Here is a 25,017-nt window from a genome sequence, read left to right on the forward strand (position 1 = left end):
ACTCTCAAGAGTCTTGTTGATAAAGTGGCTTCCCCATCACTGATTACTACCCTTGGGACTCCAAATCGTGGGAAGATGATACTCTTGAAGAGCTTTACCACTACCTTTGAATCGTTGGTCGGAGATGCGACCGCTTCAACCCATTTACTCACATAATCCACCGCGACAAGGATATACTGATTTCCATATGAGCTTACAAAGGGACCCATAAAGTCAATGCCCCAACAGTCGAAGACCTCTACTTCAAAGATTGGGTTTTGGGGCATCTCATTTCTCTTGGATATGTTACCGTGCCTTTGACAAGCCTCACACCTTGATACCACATCTTGAGCGTCCTTGAACATAGTCGGCCACCAGAAACCGCTTTGTAAAACCTTGGCAACTGTCTTGAATGCGCCTAAGTGACCACCATACGATGAACCGTGGCATTCTTGTAACACCGGATGGATCTCTTCTTTGGCCAAGCATAGCCTATAGAGATGGTCCTTGTTAAGCACGTAAAGATACGGCTCGTCCCAATGATACCTCATTACATCTCTAAAGAACTTCTTCCTCTGATAAGTATGAAGATCCGGTGGCTCTAAACCGCAAGACAAGTAGTTCACAAGATCCGCGAACCATGGGAGGCTTCTTTCCTTGATCATGTTGGCTTCCTCCACTTCTAAGTAAGACCGGACTAACATGAGATGTTCCTCGGGTAAAGCATCATCAATGGGGACCTGTTCTTCAATCCTCAGCCTAGAGAGGTGATCTGCGGCTCCATTTTCAATCCCCTTCTTATCAAGTATCTCCATGTCAAATTCTTGAAGCAATAAGACCTATCTCAGCAGCCTTGGCTTAGCGTCCTTCTTAGACATCAGATACCTCAAGGCCGCATGATCCGTGTAAACCGTGACCTTTGATCCCACTAGGTAACTCCTGAATTTGTCAAATGCAAACACAATGGCAAGCATTTCCTTCAAAGTGGTGGCATACTTTACTTGAGCCGAGTCTAAGATGCGGCTAGCATAGTAGATCACATGGAGCTTTTTATCTTTCTTCTGCCCCAAGACAGCTCCCACGGCATAGTCAGATGCATCAGTCATCACTTCGAATGGTAAAGACCAATCGGGAGCTTGTACAATCGGTGCACTGATCAAAGCCTCCTTGTTTTTCTTAAACGCTTCCTCACACTCTTCATCAAAGATAAACTCCACTTCTTTACACAATAGCCTCGTCAAAGGTCTAGCTATCTTGGAGAAATCATTAATGAACCGCCTATAGAACCCTGCATGCCCAAGGAAGCTTCTTATTCCTTTTACAGAATTCAGAGCTTGTAGGTTCACCATCACCTCGAACTTAGCCTTGTCCACCTCAATACCCTTCTCTGATACCTTGTGTCCCAAGACAATGCCCTCTTGAACCATGAAATGGCACTTCTCCCAGTTCAAGACAAGTCTATGCTCCTCACATCGCTTTAGAACCTGAGATAGATTAGCAAGACATTCGGAGAAAGAGGAGCCGTATACGGAGAAATCATCCATAAACACCTCGACTTTCTCTTCAATTAGATCAGAGAAAATGTGCATCATACATCTTTGAAAAGTGGCTGGTGCATTACACAAACCGAAAGGCATTCTCCTATAGGCATAAGTGCCATAAGGGCAAGTGAATGTCGTTTTCTCTTGATCTCGGGGGTCTATAGGTATTTGAAAAAACCCCGAGTATCCATCAAGAAAACAAAAATAAGGATGATTAGCTAGCCGTTCAAGCATTTGATCAATGAATGGTAAAGGAAAATGATCTTTTCTTGATGCAGAGTTCAATTTCCTATAGTCAATGCACATGCGATGGCCGGTTATAATTCTTTGGGCTATGAGTTCATCCTTATCGTTTTTCACCACCGTGATCCCACCTTTCTTGGGCACAACGTGTACAGGAGATACCCACCGAGAGTCAGAGATTGGATATATTATCCCTGCCTCAAGGAGCTTTAGTATCTCCTTCTTAACCACCTCTTTAAGGTTCGGGTTAAGGCGACGTTGGTGCTCAATAGAGGACATGGCTTGGTCCTCTAGGTGGATCCTGTGGGTACATATATCAGGAGAGATTCCTCTAATGTCAGCCAAGGAATACCCTATGGCTCTCCTGAATTTCCTTATTTCATTAAGCAATGCACGTTCTTCATGTTCAAGCAAGCTATCGTTTATGATCACAGGAAAAGTGGAGTTTAGACCTAAGAACGCATACCTGAGCTCAACAGGGGGTGCGTCAGCCTCATTCCAATCGGCATCAAAGCTGCATTGGCTCGGAACAGCTTCCTCGGCTTTTTCTTTGTTCTCGCGCGGTTTACCATGGGCCTCGGCACAAGCTGTCACGGCCATGATATCCCGAGGTGTCTCCTCTGTTCCCTTGGATCCCTCGCTGTCTAGTATGTCGAGGCCACTTTTCCTGAGCTCCAAAAACCTCGCCTCAGCTCCAAGTTCCATCGGTTGGTCCAAAAGACGCTTGTACACCTCGCTTTCCTCTTTTAAATACCCGTGCTCGCTTTGTTCCCGTGTCAAGACCACTTGTAACGGATCTTCTGCGTTTAATTCTTCTAGGAGCTCATCAGCTAGCTCCTCCATAACTTCCACATAGAAAACCTGACCTCCAATGGGCGGTTTCTTCATCATTTCCTTCATGTTGAACTTCATAGTCTCGGAACCGATGTGTAGTTCAATCATACCTCCTCTCACATCTATTATGGCTCCTGCGGTTGCTAGGAACGGTCGGCCCAAGATGATAGGGTCTAATAGTTCCTCGTCCATCTCAAGAACTATGAAGTCCGTGGGGATTTCTATCACACCGATTCTCAAAGGTAAATCCTCAAGCAAACCCACCGGTAAGCGAACCGATCTATCAGCTAATACAAGAGAGATCTTGGCTGGCTTGTAGCTTTTGTATCCCAATCTCTTGGCCACCGTGTAGGGCATCAAGCTCACAGAAGCTCCTAGGTCACATAAACAATTAGAGAACTTCAAGTGACCTAAAGCACACGGTAAAGTAAAGCTGCCCGGATCGGATAGCTTCCTTGGTATAGATCTTCTTTGTATTATAGCGCTGCACTCATGGCTCAGTATTACCATACCCTGGAGCTCCTTTGTCTTGTTGAGGATCGCATCCTTTAGAAACTTCCCTAGCTGAGGTATAGCTAAGAAAGCATCTATGATAGGTAAGGTAAGTTGCGTGTTCTCCAAGTGTTTCTCAAAGACCGCCTTGGCTTTGTCTAAGATTTTCTTTTTGAAACGCCATGGGAATGGTATCTTGGGTTGGTAAGGTGGTGGTGGAACGTAGGGCTTTTCAAGCTCAGTTATCTTTTCCACCTCTTTTCCTTTGTCCTTGATCGGTTCCTTCTCGAAAACTGCTTCTTTACACGCATCATCTGAGGCTGCCTCCCCCTCTAATTGCTCATTGGCCTCAATGAGCTTTGTCTTAGGCGTTGGAGCTTGTAATTCCTTACCACTCCTCAATGTGATGGCGTTCACATATTCCTTGGGGTTCGGCTCCGGCATACCTGGTAAAGCCGGGCCTCGTGATGATGTAGAAGCTTGATTCTGCTTGAGCTCCCTGATATCTTGCTGCATTGTCGCGTGCTGGCTCTCAACTCTCTGCTGACCCTGTAAAAATTGTTGTAAGATCCCACAGACATCGGTTCCCATCTGATTCTGACCTGTTCCCTGAATCTGTTGCTGATTACCCATCGGCGGCGGATTGAACCCTGGTGGAAATTTGTGTTGCTGCGGTTGGCTGGTGAAGTTGTTACCCTGAGCCGCTTGGTTCTGCTGATTGTAGCGTTGCTGTTGCCCACTGAACTGTTGCTTGGGCTGAAAGGTATTCTGAAAAGGAGCCTTTTGAGCATAGCTTTGTTGATGTTGTTGAGCAAGGTACACTTGGTCTTGAGGGTTAGCTACATTTGGGTTTCTGTATGAGAGGTTTGGGTTTGTGCTGTAGTTGTTAAACCGCTGATACCTCTGCTGATTTCCTATGTAGTTCAACTCTTCTTGAGTTAGACCATCTTCATTAACATTGTCAAAACTTGGCCCTTGCTCATCAAACTCGCCTACAAAATGTAGTGGCTTTTGAGTCACCATTAAAACTTTGTCAAGCTTGCTCTGAAGCTCTCTTATATCCTTTTTCATATGCTGTTCATCACTAGATCCTTCTGTACGGTTTGCCCTATCAAAATCCTCTCCATACGTGTCATTAGACATGGCCAGGTTTTCTACTAGTTCCATTGCCGCATTGATCTCTTTCCCAAGAAAATTTCCATTGGAGGCTGTATCGAGTTGGTTTCTGATCTTGGGGAGTGCACCTCGGTATAAAGTACTCAAGAGGGATGCCTCTGAGAAGCCGTGGTGTGGGCATTGGTTAGTATAGCTTCTAAACCGTTCCCAAGCCTCGCTAAAGCTCTCGTTGTTGTGCTGCGTGAAACTTGAGATCTGATTCCTGAGCTTAGCCGTGCGTGATGTGGAAAAGAACTTTGATAAAAACGCCAGTTTACTCTGCTCCCATGTTTGTATAGAACCCCTCGGGAGGTTCTTTTCCCACTGGTGAGCTTTATCACCGAGGCTGAATGGGTACAAGCGTAGCTTGAAGCTGTCTTCCGAAACGCCATTGATCTTGGTTAAGTCGCAAACTCGATCAAACTGATCTAGATGTTCAAGAAGGTCTTCTCCGGCTAGACCGTGAAACTTTGAGTTCTGCACCATATTGAGCAAGGAAGCTTTTACTTCGAAGTTGTTATTTTGAACCGGTGGAGCTTGAATCCCGGCTCGGTATTGGTGCGCATTAGCTCGGTCGTTCTCTCCAACAAAGACCCGAGGAGGTTGTCTCTGAGCTTGTGGCGGTGGCGGATGAACATGGTGGGCTTGTTGCTCGTTTCTATTAGCTTGTTGTTGGTTTTGCTGAGCAAGCCTCTCGTTTCTTTGAGCTTGTTGTTGATTAACATAGGCTTGTTGTTCATTTCTTCCTGCCTGCGCCTGATTAGCCTGAGCCCGGTGCTCGGCTTCTTGAGCCTGTTGCTCGATCCTTTGCTGTTCTGCCATTCCAAGTCTTTCAAAGTGCCGTTCTCTCTCGCGAGCTCGCCTCTCAATCCCGTTGATGTTATTGTCGTATGGTAAAGGCGGTTCTGTGCTACGAGACCTGGTTTTCATGCACCTGAAATCAAAACCAGAACTTGCAAAAGAGTCAGTAAAACAAAAGAAAGTAAAGTCTTGATCTTAAGAACAAATAAGAGAATAATGCTCCTACAAGTTGGCAACGGCGCCAATTGATAACTAAGAGTTTTCACCCTTTAAAGAGGTTATCAATACCCCTGTCCTTGTAGTACAAGGGGTTATCAAACCAAACTTGTAATGGAGACACTATCTATGTCATTTATTGCCTTAAGTCAAGAGAGAATAGCAAGGGTTTTTAGCTAGACTAATTAACAAGTAAATAAGCAAGTGATGAAACAAAAGATGAGATTTAAACAAAACTAACTTGCAAATGACAACTAAATGGTTCGCATGATGATAATATATGATAAAGGCAGAAGCTTTAGACGGGATACTTGACTCGGGTGCTTCCAAGCTAGACTAATGGGCTAATGAATCATTTTATCAAGCGATTTCATTTAACTTTGAACTCAAGGCATGTTAATCTTCTCATGAAAGTATTAAACATCTAAACTGATCCTCTTTCATACCAAAATCCCTTTTGAGAAGCATGAATCAGTCAGCAATAAGATTCAGTTGAAAAATGTCATTTAAGAGAACAAACTATCACTCTCGCGATGAAAGACCCTTAAACTTTTAACCGAGTGGTTCAGACATTTCTACAAACACTTTTGATGCGAGATATGTCTCAGATCTGAACCTCAAGTGATGTGCTTGGATCCAGCCTAGAGATCTCGTCGGTTAAAGAATGAAACATGCAAGACTAGACACCTAAACCCATTAATCCATCTTGAAAGCACCCTAATCTACCTATCTAAAGCCGCTTAAACGACTACTCACTGATCATAACGAGCTCACTAAGTCCTTTGCAAGACGTGTAGCTTATCATGATAAGGAGTTAGATGCTGGATGATAAAAGATATAAAAAGAGAACAAGATTCTGATGCAAAAACGAGATATCGGATTAGATTAATCAAGTATCACCAAAGAGGTAAGTTCTTAGAGCTAAAAACAGATAAGAGATAAGATGATTAGGTTTTTGGTCCTAAAATATATTTATAGCAAAGGGAAAGTGTCGCGGGTCAGCCCGGAACAAACCGGGTACTGAGCCGCCTTCTTGGGTTGATGGGTGAGTGCCACGGTGTGTCGGAGAGTGAAGCCGAGGTCTTCATGTCGAGGAGTGCACGTGAGTCAGGATTCAAATGAAGATCTCGTGAAGAACACGTCAAGAACATGCATGAACCCTAGTCTTTGATCCATCTTCACGTGTGTGTTCTTGAGCCGTCTTGTTCTTGATTCTGGGTTTGTGACAGGGGACCTCGGGATAAAATGCCGAGGGGCTTGGTAGTCGAGGGGTTCGGGAGAACAGAGTCCGGCATGCATGCCGAGGTCATTACACCGAGGTGCACGTTCAACACTTAGTCGTTTCCAGCTTCACTTCTTACGTGTGCATGCCTTGGTCCCAACATGCCGAGGCATCAGCACGAGGTCTAGTCCAGAATACTCCCAAGATATGAGCTTTGACTTGGACGATGTCGAGGTAATGATGCCGAGCCCTGAGAAAACACTTAGCGCGTATCGCAACTCATTTGGGCTCGTATCGACCATATTGCCTTCCGGAAACAGTAACTTTAAACACAGGACTCCAATTGCTCTGAGACCTGTTCCATAGTCAAGGTGACTCAATAAGCTCGAACTTTGGTGAAGGGACCGTTGGAGCTTGGGAAGTGGAAGGCTTCCTGGATTTCACATCTTTGCACCGCATTGGATTCACCGGAAAACAAGCTTTTGAACCAATGTGAACTCCGGAGACCTTATCTTTTGAACCACTGCTCCGAACTGAGGGCTTCCAACTTTTCTGAGAAGTTCGTTCACAGATCTCAAACTTTGATGAAGAGCGGGCAGGCTAGTTCGGTCCGGAAAGGCTCCGTCCGCCGTGATCTTTGAATTCTGCCGTTCGGTTCTCGGATGCGCGTAATGTTGGTGCATCTTCCGGAAGCTGTAGCTTTCTCCCTACTGGTCCGAATTGGATGATTCCAACTGTTGTGGGATCTTTGCTTGATTCTCTCCAACTTTGATGAAGACCCCGCCAACTGATTCGGACCGGAAGGTTCCCCGGATTGCTGATCTTTGAAATGCGCGGGCAAAGACAGGTTTTGGTCGAGAAAAGCTTCCCGCGGTAAGGAAAATGACCAAGGGCTATGTACCGCAGTAAGATCTTTAGCCGTAAAATTCTCTCGCCTCGGCCAAAAACTTAACCCGTGGTATCTTGCACCCGATACTCGACCCAGGCTGATTTTGGTCGATCGGTAAGGGTTTTGGTCGGTAATGAGCGTTCGGTAAGCTTTTTGACCGAGGTTTCTGTCCAGCCGGTATGTGTTTTGGCCGAGAAATTCCTTCAAGCGGTTTTCACCATTTTTGACCCTTTTCTTCACCGTTTTCTTCTCTGCTCCTCTTCTTAAGCTCCAAATGACTTCCAAAGCACCTGATAAAGACTTCAAAACATGCAAAACTCTTTGGGACCTAATGCAACCCCTAAATCCTATTTTCATGCCTAAAGACTCAATTTACATGGGAAAACACATGATGAGGACTCTAAAATGCACTCTAAATGATGTAAAATATAGACATATCAGGAAGTGGAAAATGATCTTTCCTAGTTGCTGCATTCAGTTTCCGGTAATCGATGCACATACGATGTCCAGTTACTGTTCTTGTAGCGATCATTTCATCTTTATCATTTTTAATGACAGTGACTCCTCCTTTCTTTGGAACAACATGAACTGGGCTAACCCAAGTGCTGTCTGAGATAGGAAAGATTATTCCAGCTTCTAAAAGCTTCATAATCTCCTTCTTGACAACATCCATGAGATTAGGGTTCAGTCTCCTTTGACTTTCGATTGAGTTTTTAGCATTATCCTCTAGATTAATCTTGTGCATACAAAGATCTGGAGAGATTCCAGGTCTGTCATCAAGTGAATATCCTAAGGCTTTTCTATGCTTTCTCAGCTCAGTCAACAGCATTGTGGTTTCTTCTTCCGTCAAACCAGAGTTTATAATGACAGGATAAGTTGAATTTGGTCCAAGGAAAGCGTACTTAAGTCCGACGGGAAGAGGTTTAAGCTCGACTTTAGGGGCTTTAAGCTCGCTCCAAGGATCATTAATTGCTGCAACAGTGTCTTTAGGAGGTGTAGGAATGTTGTTTGGTCCTTAAGATCTAGATAGTGTAGAGGTTTCCTATAAGTTTCGGACTTATCAAGCATACGTGCGCATTCACTCGAAATTCCTTCAAGGAAATTGCGTTCATCTTTTGCGGGTGAAAGCCTGACACTTAAAGGGTCATCTAGAAGCAGATCTTCATAGACTTCCTCAATAATTCCGTCTAACTCATCAACCCAACAAATTTTGCCATCCAAAGTTGGTTTATCAAAACTTTTGTTCATGTCAAACTGCATAACTGAACCGGCTAGATGAAGGTCGATTTTTCCTTCAGGAACATTGATTATGGCTCCGGCTGTAAATAAGAATGGTCTTCCAAGAATAAGTGGATCCTTAGGTTCTTTTTCTAGTTCTAGAACTACGAAATCGGTTGGTATGGAACATTTTTCGATTTCGACGGGAACATCTACTAAGATACCTACAGGCTGTCTAACGGAACGATCGGCTAGTACTAAAGAAATCTTAGTGGGGTTGAAAGTGTAATGTCCTAAACGTTTTGCTACTGAAAGAGGCATCATGTTTATGCTAGATCCTAAATCACAGAGAGCACGCTCAAAAGCTACATCATTGATGGTGCATGAAAGTACAAAGCTTCCAGGATCGTTTTTCTTTTCAGGGATTCGGCTTTGCAGGATAGAACTACATTCATGGGTTATCATCATAACGCCTTCTTCAAGAGTTAAAGAATTTGTTAGAATACCCTTCATGTATTTTCTTAAAGCAGGAATCATAGCACAAGCTTCTACGAAAGGTAATCTCACATTTAATTGATTGATTAACTCTTTTAGCTTAGCTTTTTCTTTCTCTTTCTTAGGAGCTCTTAAGGCTCTAGGATATGGAGGTTTAGGTTTATAGACACGAGTTGGTGGAGGTGGAATCGGGTCTTCTCCAAGGATTTCCCGGGATGAATCTTCTCTTACTTCTTCTCCATCCTTTTCTCCTACCACTTCTTTATCAACATCTTCATTCGTGATTCTTTCTTTTTCTTTCTCCTTTTCCTTACCCTTTTCCTCATCTTCGGGATCTTTAGGAAATTCAGGCTCTTTGTAAGCTAATCCACTCCTAAGTGTGATAGCTTTCACATGATCGGAGGGATCTGCTTCACTTGAGCTTTCGAAAGAATTTTCACTTGGCTCCTCTTCAGATTTTTCTAAGTTTTTAGAATTAGTTTTGGCCATTATGCTAAGGAGGGTGGATAATCTTTCATCGAAATCCTTCTGCATCTCTTTTAGTTCAGATCTAAGATCACTAATCTCTTTAGACCTAGATTTTTCAAGCTCTAGAATTCTTTTGTTTAGGTTTTCAGCTTCAGAAGAGGGAAAATTAGGGTATGGAACAGGATTAGATTGAATACCCAAGATTTGTTCGGGAGGTGGTGTCCAGTCAAGCTCGGAAGACGTTTTCCCGCAGTCAGGTTGCTCACAACCGCGGTGAATCATGTCTTGGCCGCGGTCAGAACAGCCACGACCGCGGTGAAAGCTTGCTTGGCCGCGGTCCGGACGAATGGACCCGCGGTGATCAGAATCGAATGGAAAAGCTTGAATTTGATAGACTTCTGCAGTGTTAACCATCCCTTGGCCATAAGAATCCATTGGGTTGTCCCAGCCATCAAAGTTACACGTATTGTGTACCCTATTTGGTTGTTGCAATCCAAGATGACTCATTATGTGACGGAGACACTTTATAACTTCCGAAATTTCTTCTTTCTTCTAAGGAAGTGCAGATTTCGGATGCTGTTTCCTAAATTTTTAATGAAAACGTGAGCATCTTCTACAGATCTAGTTGTGAAATCTCCATTACTTGCTATATCAAAAGAGTGTCGCAACTCTGGAGTTATACCACGATAGAAGATACTTAGCAGGTATTCCTCGGCATATCCATGGTGTGGACAATCTCTTTGATATTCCCTAAATCTTTCCCAAGTATCTAAAAGATCTTCATCTTCTTTTTGTTTAAAAGTTCTTATCTTCTTTCTTAAGAGATTTGAACGATTTCTAGTGTAAAAACGTTTTAGGAAAGCAGTTTTACACGCTGCCCACGTTTTTAGTGAAGCAGGTGGCAAAGATTTTAGCCATTTGCTGGCCTTATCTCTAAGAGAGAATGGGAAAAGACTACACTTGTGGTAATCCCCATTTGCTGTAATGGTTGCACATAATTCTTTGAAAGTCTCGATATGGTCTATCGGGTTTTCGAGTGAATAACCAGAGAATTGATTTTGTTGAACTAAATGGATATGAGGTACCTTAATTTCGGTTTTGCCATCCTCTGGTAAGGCTGGTTGAATAGCTCTTCGATCTCCCATGAACTTTTCGAGTGAATCAAAACTTCCAATCAGTTCATCATCATCTTTGTGTTTGACCGATCCGATTAGCTCATTGTCATCATAAATCGGTTCTTCAAACTCATCAGCAGTCAGGTCATCATCGCTTGGATCACCATCCACACGATTTGGTGGATCACCAAGAGTTCCGGGAACATGTTCCCGGTCTCTCATCACAGAGAAACCTGAAAAATTCAAAAGAAAATGTAAAAATAAACAAGTGTTCTAATGGATTTAAGCTGGGATTCGCAACGAAACAAATTTAAGTCCCCGGCAACGGCGCCAAAAACTTGATGCGGGTTTGTAAACGGGGTTGGTTGTGCGATCTTTGAAATGTGCGATGTGCGATGTAGTACTTAGGGTATCGATCCACAGAGACTTAGTTGTTTCAGTACGAATTCACTGCAACACTTAAATCAGATTAGAACTAAAAAGGTTTTGGTTTTGGTTTTGGGTTTTTTTGTTGTCACTAAATCTAAACTAGAAAGCTAAACAAGTAAAAGCAATTGAAAGTGAAAGCAAATAAAAGCAAGTAAAAATCGATTAAACAAAAACGAATGAAGGCAACTAAATGGCGATTAAACTAGGCGATTGAAAGCAAAGAACAAGAAAATGAAAAGCAAACTAAATTGAAGGTTGTAAGCAATAAAAGAAAAATGTTGGGGCTCAAGGGGTTTCGCAGGGGTTCATGGACTAAGCTATGTCGATTTTAAACAAGTGATAAAGGTAATCAACTACGTATGTTCTAGAACTCGAGGCACGGAAGTATGAATAGCCTACTTTCGCAGCACTAAACAACTATCTCTCGCAACCCTAATCAGTAGGTTTCCACTCTGATTCTGGAAGGGAGAAGATGCAATAGCAGAACAAGACTCATCAACATTCACAACTCAACTACAGGTAGGTTTCCACTCATATAGAAGAATTGCTCGTTTCACCCTAGTTCAGACAATCAATGAAAGCTTTCGCAACATATCATATCAGATCGGCTTCTAAGTGGCCAGCAAAGAATCACGCAGTAAGATTAAAGGCAAACGAAGAACATCTAGAAGATTATAAATCCTAAATCTACCGATTCATAATCAAAGACACATGAAATTCCCTTTGAAAAATCCCTTTAAACCCAACTGGGTAACTACTCAAACATAATGTAAACAATCATCACAGAGTATTGAAAGTTGCAGAAAATTAAAGAAAAGAAGGAAGAGAAACGAAGAACGGAGAAGCGGACGGAGGCGCGATGATTGCACTCCAGCGGCGGCTCCTCCTTCTTCAAGCGGCGGGGGCTCCTCCTTAGGGTTGCACGAAAATCTCTCTCTCTCCTCTTTGTCTATTAGTTTCGATTCTGCCTCTTTAGAATGACCTAAAGAGGGTATTTATAGCTTCTGGGGTGGTCCTGGACACTTAGGGCTTCAAAAATAACGAAAGGAATTGATCTGGGCTTTAATTAAGTCGTCGGGAAAGTGAACGACCAAAGTCCGCGGTCATGGTGGCTCTACCCGCGGGAAAATGGGTGTTGGCCGCGGTCCCGGCACTTGCTCTCTTCCGGAACTGCATTTTCTGTCAGTCTTGCATCGGGAGTATCTGAAGATCTAACCGTTGGATTGTCTCCAAACCAAGTTCATTAGAAAGCTGGTTGGATCCTCTATGTTGTCTCAAATTTTGGGGGTGATCAGACGGTGAAAAGGTCTTCATCGCTTGTCATACTTCTGACGGTCTGCATTTATCCAAAATTGCTCATTTGTTCCAAATTGCATATCTTTTGCCCAAGTTTCCTGTAAATTCTTTTGAAACTCTAAAACATTGAAAACACTTTAAAAACATTGAAAACAGAGTTAAAACACCTGCATTAGACATTATTATGATCCATAAAAGTGGTCAAAATACGGTGTTATCACTCCCCACCTTCTTTCTCAATGTCCTCATTGAGATCATAGAACATGCTCACAAAGTCCTCTATAATGGCGTATTCTTACTCATTGGTGGAAGTAAATTAATCATAGACTTCACCATAAAGGAGGTATTCAATCTCGTTAACAGCAGCTGAGTGATCATCATCAGAGTAGATGGCATTGCAATAGTCTTTGGGGTTTTGAACAGCTTTGCCAGGAAAAGAGCCTTGAGTTTCAGAAGTGGAGATGCCGTTATTTTTCTGCAGAGTCTTTAGTTCAAAACCAAGTATCTCCATCTTAGAACTCAGGTCATGACACTTGGATTCCATCTTTTCTTGTCCATGTAAGAGCTGTTGGAGAACAATATTGAGATCAGGACCTTGTTGAACTAGTGGTGGACCAAATCCCGGAGGTGGTGGCCTTTGTTGCTGGAAGCTGAGTTGGTTATTGAATTTATTCCCTTGTTACTGAGCTGTTGGCTGCTGAAAAGCTTGTTGACCTTGGAAGTTACCTTGGAACTGATTCCTTTGAACAAAGCTTTGTTGACCCTGTTGGGGAGGATATACTTGATCTTGGGGATTGACCACATTGGTGCTTCTATAAGACAAGTTCTGGTTTTTGTTGAAGTTGTTGTAACCTTGAAACTTGTTCTGATTCCCTATGTAGTTCAGCTCATCTTGTATTAAACCCGCTTCATTGATGTTCTCAAAGCTTGGAGACTCATCAAATTCACCAACATAATGGATTGGTTTTTGAGAAACCATCTTCAGCTTGTCAAGTTCATTTCTCAGCTCTTTAACTTCTCTTGTAAGCTTTTGCTCTGAGCTTGAACCATCTGATCTGTTTGTTCTGTCATAGTCCTCACCATGTGTCATTAGACATAGCCAGATTCTCCACAAGTTCCATGGCAGCTGTAATCTCTTTTGCCAAGAAATTACCATTGGAGGCTATGTCTAATTGGTTTCTGATTTTAGGCAGTTCTCCTCTATAAAGTGTGGAGAGTAGAGAGGCTTCAGAAAATCCATGGTGTGGACACTGGTTTATGTATGTCCTGAACCGTTCCCATGCTTCTCCAAAAGATTCATTGGAGTGCTGTGTGAAGCTAGAGATTTGGTTTCTTAGCTTGGCTGTCCTGCTTGTGGAGAAGAACTTGGTGAGGAAAGCTTCTTTACATTGTTCCCAAGTCTGAATGCTCCCAACTGGTAGGTTCCTCTCCCATTGTCTTGCTTTGTCTCCCAATCTGAAGGGAAAAAACCTGAGCTTAAAACCATCTTCTGAGACTCCATTTATCTTGGTCAAGTTGCAGACCCTATCAAACTGAATATGGACCATATAAATCATTGAAGCCTTGACCTCAAAATTATTGTTTTCCACAGGTGGATAAACAATACCAGTTCTGTTCTGGTGAGCATTGGCTGTATCATTGGCTCCCACATAGATTGGTTGGTGTCAGTGACGTCTTTGAGCCTGTGGCTGAGGCTGAGGAGTGTTGTGAGCCTGCTGCTCATTCCTATTAGCTTGTTGTTAGTTTTGCTGAGCTTGTCTTTCATTCCTTTGTGCCATGTTTTGATTGACAAAAGCTTGCTGCTCATTCCTCCCAGCGTGAGCCTGATTTAGGTGAGCCTGATGCTCAGCTTCTTGAGCCTGTTGCTCAATCCTGTGTTGTGCATCCAGGATGATCCTGATGATCTTCTTCTTCTTGATTAACAGCTCTGTCCCTTTCTCTTCTTCCTCTTCTATCCAGCAAGTGGATGTTATCAATGAAGGGTTCAGCTGCTTCACAATTCCTACTCCTGGTTCTGGGTATATGTTAGATAAACCTGAAACTCAGCACTCAAGAGTTTAATCAGTAAATCAAAAGGTAAAACGGCTTGATCTCAAAAAAGTATCAACAACTAATGCTAAACCACACTTTGGCAACGGCGCCAATTGATAACTGAAGTTTTTAGACCTTTAGTGGGGGTTATCAATCCTTTGTCTTTGTAATACAAAGGGTTATCAATCCAAATGTGTTGGTAGACACTAGCTCATGATGATAGTTTCTTAATCCAAGCAATATGATGAGTTTTGATTCAAACAAGTGATTAACTAAAGACTAAACAAGATTTAATAAACTAGCAAATGATCTAAACAAGAAGCAAGGAATAGCAAATGACAAGTGAATGAATATGAAATGGTGGGAGCATGAGATTCTCGACATGATAGATGGCTAGGGTGATTTGGTGCTAAAATAGAAATGCTAATGACAATAATGAAATATGATTCAAGTGATTTGGAATTCTAATCAAGCCTTAATCTTTCTCAAGCATCATGACACAAATCAATTCATTTCACATACCCAATCATCATTAGAGATCAAACAAAAAGATAGCATTAAGAATCAATCCCAAGTGATCATTTATGCAAATAACAAACATCATCATGGCATTAATGCATAAATCTCTAATATAGCTCTTTCAGGAATTTCATCAAACACTTTTGGTGCATGAAAAACCCAGATTCTATATCACAAGTGATGTGCAAGGATCTAGCATAGAGATCAGCTATTTAGAGAAATGAAAACATGGATCTAGCCCTAAGCACTCCTAATATAGCACTTTAGCATCCTAACCTATATATCTAGAACCTCATTAAACAAACTACTCACTAATCATACTAATCTCTCTTAAACCTTTGCAAGTAGAGTAGATTGGCATGATTAGTGATGGGAAATGAAGATGGAGATGATGGATAATGATGGATTTAAGCTTTAAACACAAAAGAAGATATCTCTTACAAAAGGAAAGTCTTTCACAAAAGAGGCAAAGAAATTAGAGAGAATAAAGCTTAAGTCATGGAAAAAAACCCTAAAACATATTTATAGTAAGTAGCTCGGACCGGGTCAACCTAGGACAAACTAGGTACTGACCCAGATTCAAATGGGCAGTGTGCTAAGTGTGCGACTTCTTCAAGTGGTTCCCATCTCGCAGGCCTGAGTCGCACAGCCATGAAACTAGTCTTGCGCGCCTAAACTTCTTCAGCTTCAGCCACATGCTTATCTCGGTTTGTTCTGCAAATATATGTGCTGCTCAGGTCTTCTCCTCTTCAACTCGCACAACCAAGACGCATTATGGAGAAGATATGTGTGCGAGTTGGTCTTGTTCAGTTCCAAGTTGCAGGCCCAACTCGGTCTGATCCGCGAACACATGTGCTATTCGGTTTCATCTCGGCCAACCCGCATGCCCAAGTCGCACATCTTGTGCATATTCTCAGCTCGGAAATCTTTACCCATCCTCAGAGTTGCCTTACCCGCATATCTCCACTCGCATCTCATTTCCAGAATTCAATCTCTAAGTGCTGCTAGATGATGCATTGTGGGCTTATAGAACTACCTTTAAAACTCCAATTGGGACATCACCTTCCAATCTGCTATATGGGAAGAGCTGCCACCTTCCTGTTGAGCTAGAGTACAAGGCTTTGTGGGCTGTGAAGTTGCTGAACTTTGATATCAAGACAGCTCAAGAGAAAAGGGTCATTCAACTCCATGAACTTGAAGAGATCAGGCTTGGGGCTTTTGAGAGCTACAAGATTTATAAAGAAAAGACCAAGGCTCTGCATGACCAAAAGATTCTGAAAAGGGAGTTCAAGGAAGGTGATCTGGTGTTGCTGTTCAACTCTAGGCTTAAGTTGTTTCCTGGAAAACTTAAGTCTAGATGGTCTGGTCCCTTTAAGGTTCTTAAGGTCAAGCCATATGGAGCTGTGGTGTTAAAGGCAAGAATGGTCAAGAGTTTGTGGTAAATAGCCAAAGAATCAAGCACTACCTGGTCTCACAAAGGAAGGAGGAAGCTACATCAGTTCCCCTTCTTGATCCACCACCAGCCTGTTAAACAGGTTTCCAAAGTCAAACTTAGAGACTTTAAACAAAGTGCTCTTGGGAGACACCCCAAGCTTATCCTTTGTAAATATACTTTTGATCTTTTCTTTCTTTCTTTTATGTTTTAGAAATTTTTGATGGGTTTTGTGAGTTGGTCTCAGGTTCTAGGTGATTTTTGGAGGCCATGGCTCAGGGACAAATGAAATGGAACATGTGAGAAGGCTGGGAGAAGTGTTTAAGGCCTGAAAACTTGGAGGACGCCTGAGTGCTACCTGGGCGTGCGGCTGGTGGTGAACCAACTCGCATACAAGCTCGCAATTCACACCGACTTGGTGATGCGAGACTGTGCAAAGTCGCACATCAGAAGAAGAGTTCGTGATGTCTAAGGACCAAAGCCTGCGAGTTGGTTCTGCGGCCTGAAACAAGAGAAGACTTGGCCGCATGAAGGTTCGCAATTCACACCAAGTTGGGAGAGTGTGGAAGTCCAAGAGCAGTCAAGTCGCATACTAGGAGGAAAAGGCCGTGGAGACTAAGTGAAAACACATGCGTGTTGGTCGTGCGGCTCACCAAAGGAGAGCCCATGCCGCATTTCTATTCGCAATCTACACCGGCCTGGGCATGCGGCTTACACCGAGGAGATCAGGCCGCACACAAGAGAAGAAAGACCGAGGCGACTAAGTGAAAAAACATGTAGTCTGGTCGTGCAGCTCACCAAAGAAAAGAACCAGGTCGCACGTTAATCCGCAATTCACACCGGCCTGGGCATGCGAGAAGAACAGAGAGCATCCAGGCCGCACAAGAAGAAGAAGGTGTAAAACCAGTCTAAATGCTCAGACCTGCGACTTGGGTGTGCTGCCTAGATCAAGGAAAGCCCAAGCCGCACTTCCACTCGCAAATCATAACGAGTTGGTCGTGCTAGCTGGTGTCCAAGAGCCCAGGCCGCATAAAAAAAGAAGAAGAAAGAAACTGAGGCGCCTAAGTGTAAAACCATGCGACTTGGTAATGCGGCCTAACTCACAAAGGGGCAAAGGCGCAGGAAAGCTCGCAAATCACAACGAGTTGGTCATGCTAGCTGGTTAATAAAGGTCCCAGGCCGCACATTGTGAAGGAACCAAAAAATCATTTAAGTGTGAAAACCATGCGGTTTGGTCGTGCGACTCGGCTTGACATGTTCCCAGGCCGCACACGAATCAAAGGATCCAGGAATGTCTTAGTGTCCAGACCTGCAACACGGTCATGCGACCTGACTCAAGAAGGAACCAAGGCACACACACGCTCGCAATTCACACCGACTTGGTCGTGCGGCTGAGCTGAAGGAATGGCTAGGTCGCAGCATGGAAGAAGGGACTAAGCCGTACAGAAGAAGATTTAGTGCGACTTGGGTGTGCGGGACAGCAAGAAGAATGGACCAAGTCGCACACGTGAGGAGAGCTTAACACCGAGCTAGTCGTGTGGCTCGGTCACGGCGGTTCCAGGTCGCACAAGGAGAGAAAGGAGTCCGGTCAACGAGAAAAGGACAGATCAAAGCCTTGACTGATCAAAATAGATCTATTGACCACAAGTCCAAAGGCTTGACCTTGTCCCACACTCTCTCTTCCTCACCAAAACCACGAGGTTGCCCCTTTTCTCTCATTTCTCTCCATTGTTTTCATCATAACTCTCTCATTTCTCTACCAAATTCGTTGATTCAAAGTGCTCTGAGCTCGTTTTTGAGTTGTTAACATCATCCTGATTGCATTTTGAACTCGTTGCATCATAATCCCAAGGTATTCACTCTGTTAAAACTCATCTTTTTCCATGTTCTTCAATGGTGATTTTTGAACTTCAAGGTGTGGAATCGATTTTGATAGGTTGTTTTAGACCTTGGGATTATTTTTTATAAATGCTAGGGTGCCAGATAGTCATGGAAAACAGAGCACTTTGCTGGTGATTCATTGTTCTTGAGTTTTGAAAATTGTTGCAAGTTAATTCATGAAAAATTGATTTTTTTTTTGGAAAAGAAATGAACTTGTTTCTTGCTGAGTCCTTGCTTTGCACTCTTGTTTTTGCATTGCTATGAACTTATTGGATTGATGCTTGGCTTGAGAAACTCGTTCATGAGCTTTTGAAATCGATTCTTGCAACAAATGTTTTCAAAATTTTGGAAAATTTTATGAAACTTGATCTTGTGCTAATCTTGTTTTTGACAGATGACTGAAAGAACCAACTCTCTAGCCAAGAAGAAGGGAACTGCATCCAAGAACAAGGGTTTGGTCTCAGGGTCTTCACAGCCAAAAGGAAAAGGCCAAGTCACCAAGAAAGTCACAAAGCAAGGGAAAGGTGATCAAGCGCCAAAAAAAAAAAGGCATGAAGAGAAAGCATTGGTGATTGCTTCTGGTTCCAAGAAGAAAGGGAAACAGTTGGCTGTGGTATATGATGATGAACACACTGAGAGTAGCTCAAGCAGCTCAGCTGGAGGTTCCCAAGGCACTATTGAAGAGGGATCAAAGAGGATCAAGAAAACTGAACCAGAAACACCTGATTATCTGGCTAAGTTTCAGCCGATGGAGATCCAGCAAGGGAGGTTCCCTGATGTGGAATTTCTGAAGAAGATTGGCATCTATGTAGATGTCAAAACTTTGCTTGGGAACATGGACATTGAATCACTTTTGGAGATGAGAGATCTCGCATATGAAGAGGAGTCTCAAGAGTTCTTGGCTTCTTTTGAAGCTTTTATGTACTACCCAAGGGATTCAAGAATTCTTCAAGGGGATGGACTTGGACACATGGAGTTTACTGTGAAAGGAAAGGACTATACAGTGTCATTCAGGGAATTGAATGAGATATTTGGGTTTTCTGCACCTAGAAACGTTCCTCTCTCCAACCAGGTCAATCTCAGAAAGGAAGATACTCAGGCTCTATGGAAATCAATAGCATCTGGGAAGTACACAGCTGGAGCAGCTAAGTCCTCTTGGATAAGGAATCCAGTGCTGAGATATGTACACAAGATTCTCTCTCACAGCTTCAACTTCAAAATTGATGTTGGAAGAGTTCACAAAGGTGATAATGCTCCTTAGTGTGGGGCTGAAACAGTTGATGCCAACTCATGAAAAAGGGGAGCCCTATGAAGGATATGCTTACACAGCTTGTCTTGCCTCTCAATTAGCAAGGTCTTTGATGTTCTACAAAAAGTGCATTTGGGGTTCAACAAAGAAGGATGCAAAGCTGGCCCATGGATGGATTGTAACAAAGATCTTGAAGGCAAAGGGGTACAGATTCAAGGAAAACAAGGCAAGGTTTGACCTGATTCCTTCAAGGAAGAGTTGGAGCCAAGCTGGTTTACAACTTCAAGTCCTTCATTGATGAACCAGTCCAAACTCTCATGCCCAATCCCTCCATCACCACAGTCCAAGTAAAGAGGAACATTTACTTCTTCTTGCTGAAGGAAGAGCTGTACAATGTCCAAACTGATCCACCAATCCTCAAGTACAAGAAAGCTTGCAGAGAATAAGCGTCCAAGGAAAAGAAAGCAACCGCTGAAGATGCTACCACAAGTGCTTCTGGTGTTCAAGATGCTGGTCTGCCTCCACCTCAAAAACGTTTTGGTGGAAACAGATATCACTTTGATGATTACAACTGGGAGGAGCCAGGCACTTCAGGGTTTAGAGCTCAACAAAAGATTGGTGTTCTCCAACAATGGTGCAAGTACCAAGACAAAACCATCCACAAGATGGCAAAATGCATCAAGGAGATGAAGAAGAGGATCAAAAAGCTTGAAAACCCTTGCAAAGGTGGATCTCCAACACCGGTTTCACCAAGGAACAGAGAGGAAGTTGGAGAGAGTTCTATGAACTGCACGGCCCTGGTCACATATGGCACAGCATGGGTGGATCTTGATGACGGTTCTGATGAGGCAAGCCATCACTCTTGGGAATCACCATCCGGTCACACTTCAAACCCCTCTTACTCATTGGGGTCAGACTTCCACAGCTCTTAGGTAACACTCCACACCTTGTACATATGCATATAGATTTTCTTTTTCTCTTTGCATTTTACTTGTTTGCTTTGCTTTAACTCATTTCTCATGCTTTTATAACACAAGGGACTGTGTTATTTAAGTGTGGGGGAGGAGTTTCATCTTTTACTAATCATGTTTTCTCTGTTCTTATTTTATACTTTGAGTCTTGAGTCACATTCTTGCATGCATTCATGTAGTTTCATCTAAGCGCATATAAAAACCAAAAAAATTGAAAAAATCTGAAAAGTTTTCACAAAAAAAAATGTTCATGTAGTTGCATTCTCATTTTTAGGATTGAGTCTAGTTGCATATTCATGTAGGCTGCATCAATGCAAGGGAGTGATGATAGGTTTTTCCTTGAGAGAATATCACTCTAAGAATTCGGTTCACTGCCCTAGTTTCTAGTTCTTTGCTGCATGTAAACAAGAAAGAAATCAAGACTGATCCATGCTTTGAACTTGTTGAATGAATCAAGCTTTGATTAGTCGAGCCTTATCTAAGTGAGAACCTTATTTTGACAATCTAATTATCATTGCTTGTGCATGTCATTTTGAACTCATGGGTACCCTTAAAATATTTGAGCTCTCTTATCCCTTTTACCACTCTTGCTAGCTCAAATAGATGTTCTCTCACTTTGAGACAGTTCCCTGCCTTTAACCAAACCTTCCTTGAAGCCTGAAACACTATAGTAAGAGATGTGAGGCCTTTTTCTGAATAAACTTGACAGAAAGTGTTGGGTTTAGGGCGACAAGAGTAGAGTCTCATGTAGATCTAGCTCAGCATCATGAGTTTAGAGTAGGCTAGGAAGAGTTCTTGAGAAACACTGAGTGGAAAAGAGAAAGTTTGAGATGAAAACAAGGGGTTGGAAAAGAAAAGAAAGAGGTTTGGGGTCTGCTTTTTAAAGAAAGAAAATGTTGAAGTAAGCTTGAAGAAGAAAAAGACTTGAAGAGCAAGTTATCCTTTTTCTAGTTGAGATATGATTAGGAAAAGATAATAAAATAGGAAATATTCTAAGTTGTGTTTATCCAATAGGTTTAGGAGTTATCTAAACCTCTATATAAGGAGATGCCAAGTTGTGGCATAACTTATGAGTTTGAGGGCTTTAAGTTTTGAGTTATTTTCTTAAAGAAATAAAGAAGTTGCTTTATAAACCTGATCTTGAGCATTCATTCAATAATTGGTATCAGAGCTTCATCGACTAAAACCTAAGAAAGCAGTCTAGGGTTCATCTCAAAGAAAGCTTAAACCTAAAACTATCCGAAGTTTTCAATCAGAAGACGATGGGAGATATTGTTCCAGCGACGACCAAAGCAAAAGAGAGCAGCTCCTCGGCGGTACAATGCCCTATGCTCACCAACACTAACTACACAGTATGGTGCATGAGAATGAGGGCGGCACTCAAAGTTCATAAGGTCTGGAAGCTATGACCCCGGAACTACAGAAGGAGAGAAAGATGACTTAGCAAAAGCACTCTTGTTCCAATCAATACCTGAGACCTTAACTCTACAAGTAGGTAACCTCGCAACAGCAAAGGAAGTATGGGACTCGATAAACCGCAGGAATCTAGGAGCTGAAAGGGTTAAAGAAGCTAGGTTACAAACCCTAATGTCTGAGTTTGATAGGATGAAGATGAAGGATAATGACACAATTGACGATTTTGTGGGAAAACTTTCAGAGATAGCCACAAAATCAGCTGCTCTTGGAGAAACTATTGACGAACTAAAGTTAGTGAAAAAGTTTCTCAGTAGTTTGCCAAGGGGAAGATACATCCATATTGTTGCTGCACTTGAGCAAGTACTTGATCTGAAGACAACACCTTTTGAAGACATCATAGGAAGACTAAAGGCTTATGAAGAAAGAATCAGTGAAGAAGAAAACCATGTAGAAGATCAAGGAAAGCTTATGTACGCCAACACAGATAACCAAGAAGGCCAAGGATATGGCAGAGGGAGAGGTCAAGGTGGACGTTTCTCAGGCCGTGGAAGAGGACATGGTCGTTTTGGCAGTCAACAAGGTGGAGGATATAGACAAGACAAGGACAAATCAAAGCTGGTATGTTACAGGTGCGACAAACCTGGACATTATGCATCGGTTTGTCCAGATAGATTACTCAAGTTACAAGAGGCTCATGAGACCGAAGAAGAAGATGAGACTCAAGAGGCTGAGAAGTTGATGATGCACGAGGTGGTGTATCTTAACGAAAGACATGTGAAACCAGACAAGTTTGAGACAACAGCTGACGAAGACAATGTTTGGTACTTGGACAATGGAGCGAGCAATCATATGTTTGGTAATCGGAAATACTTTTGTAAGCTTGACGAAAGTATTACGGGAAAGGTACGCTTTGGTGATGATTCGCGTATCGACATCAAAGGAAAAGGGTCAATTCTTTTCGTAAGCAAGGATGGGGAACGAAAGGTACTGGCCGATGTATACTTCATACCTGCATTAAAGAGCAACATTATTAGTCTTGGACAGGCTACAGAGTCAGGGTGTGACATTAGGATGAAGAATGATTATCTAACTTTGTTAGATCGAGATGGAAGGATGCTGGTGAAGGCTAATAGATCAAAGAATAGGCTTTACAAAGTCTGAATGGAAGTAGAGAGCACTAAGTGTCTACATCTTATGACACTTAGTGAATCAACAAGATGGCACGCAAGGCTCGGTCACATTGGTTCAGAAAGTATGAAGATGATGATACAGAAACAACTAGTGACAGGCATACCGAGTATCAATGTGGAGAAGGACACATGCTCCTCATGTTTACTCGGAAAGCAAACAAGAAAATCGTTTCCACAAGCAACAAAGTATCGAGCTTCTCAAATACTTGAACTTGTGCATGGAGATCTTTGCGGGCCAATTAGTCCCTCTACAGCAGCGCGCAACAGATACATTTTTGTGCTCATTGACGACTACTCGCGTTACATGTGGACGTTGCTTCTAAAGGAGAAAAGTGAAGCTTTTAACAAGTTTAAGAGGTTTAAAGCACTGGTAGAACAGGAGACAGGAACCTCTATTAAGACGTTCAGAACGGACAGGGGAGGAGAGTTCTTGTCTCAAGAATTCAGAGTGTTTTGTGGTGATTCTGGCATCAAAAGGCACTTAACTGCTCCATATTCTCCACAACAGAATGGAGTAGTAGAAAGACGGAACAGAACATTGCTAGAGATGACCAGAAGCATTATGAAACACATGCATATTCCAAACTACTTGTGGGGCGAGGCAGTAAGACATTCTACGTACCTTTTAAATAGGGTTGCAACACGAACACTGGTCGCACAAACACCATACGAGGCTTTTAAGAAGAAGAAGCCGAACTTGGAGCACATTCGAGTCTTTGGATGTATTGGTTATGCGAAAACAGAGTCTCCACACTTAAGGAAATTGGACGACAGATCACGTGTGCTAGTACATCTAGGGACTGAACCAGGTACAAAAGCCTATCGCCTGGTTGATCCAAAGAGTAAAAAGATTGTGGTTAGCAGAGATGTGATCTTCGATGAGAGGAAAAGCTGGAAGTGGAGAAAATCGGTGGAAGAAACTAACGATGATACAGGGGTGATCACGTTTAATCTTGGAGGTTGTGAAGATAAAGTTGTAAGAGAAGAAGAAGGGGTCACAGAAACAGAGGAAACAGAGGAGGTGAATACTGATGACGAGGAGGAGCTCGAAACAGAGCATTCACAGCCTGATGTCGAAGATGAGAACGATAATATAGAAGAAGAAGGAGATTCTCTACCTCTGTTAAGAAGATCCACAAGACCAAGAATGAGACCATCCTACTTAAATGATTTCGTATGTTTAGCAGAGGTTGAGAGCGAACGTCTCATGTTAGCTGCAAACGATGAACCATGGGACTATAAGGAGGCAAAAGAACTCAAGGAATGGAGAGATGCCTGCGAAGAAGAACTATCCTCTATTGAGAAAAATAAAACATGGAGCTTAGTGGACCTTCCTTCTGGAGCAAGACCAATCGGTCTAAAATGGGTTTTTAAGATTAAGAGAAACTCAGATGGGAGCATAAACAAGTACAAATCAAGGCTAGTGGCAAAGGGATATGTTCAGCGATATGGTATTGATTTTGAAGAGGTATTCGCTCCAGTGGCTCGTATTGAAACGATCAGGTTCATACTTGCTCTAGCTGCGTCAAGCGGTTGGGAAGTTCATCACCTCGACGTCAAAACTGCGTTTCTTCATGGCGAGCTTAAAGAAGAAGTTTATGTAAGCCAGCCTGAAGGATTCGTGATCAAAGGAAGTGAGAACAAGGTATACCGACTTCACAAAGCACTCTACGGTCTCAAGCAGGCACCTAGAGCATGGAATAATAAGTTGAACAAAATTCTAAGGGAGTTAAGCTTTGTAAGATGCTCAAAGGAGGCTTCCTTGTATCGCAAGAAGGAGGGAGAGAAACTTCTTCTTGTAGCTGTGTATGTTGACGATCTACTAGTTACTGGATCATGCTTGGACTTGACTCTAGAGTTTAAGAAAGAGATGTCGAAAAAGTTCGAAATGAGTGACTTGGGAAAGTTGACCTACTATCTCGGTATTGAGGTATT

General features: G+C 42.6%; 3 non-coding genes across 3 annotated transcripts; all 3 read left to right on the plus strand.

The window, feature by feature from the left end:
* The first annotated feature begins 4,368 nt into the window (after positions 1-4,368).
* LOC112089389 lies at positions 4,369-4,475 on the plus strand. The gene has a single exon (XR_002901027.1). It is a non-coding gene; the product is annotated as a small nucleolar RNA R71 (small nucleolar RNA).
* A 5,795-nt stretch (positions 4,476-10,270) lies between these two features.
* On the plus strand, positions 10,271-10,378 carry LOC112089589. The gene has a single exon (XR_002901222.1). It is a non-coding gene; the product is annotated as a small nucleolar RNA R71 (small nucleolar RNA).
* A 3,248-nt stretch (positions 10,379-13,626) lies between these two features.
* LOC112089480 lies at positions 13,627-13,733 on the plus strand. Its single transcript, XR_002901118.1, has one exon. It is a non-coding gene; the product is annotated as a small nucleolar RNA R71 (small nucleolar RNA).
* Positions 13,734-25,017: the final 11,284 nt, after the last annotated feature.

The sequence above is a fragment of the Eutrema salsugineum genome, unplaced genomic scaffold (assembly GCF_000478725.1).
Source record: "Eutrema salsugineum unplaced genomic scaffold, Eutsalg1_0 scaffold_12, whole genome shotgun sequence".
Classification (NCBI taxonomy): domain Eukaryota; kingdom Viridiplantae; phylum Streptophyta; class Magnoliopsida; order Brassicales; family Brassicaceae; genus Eutrema; species Eutrema salsugineum.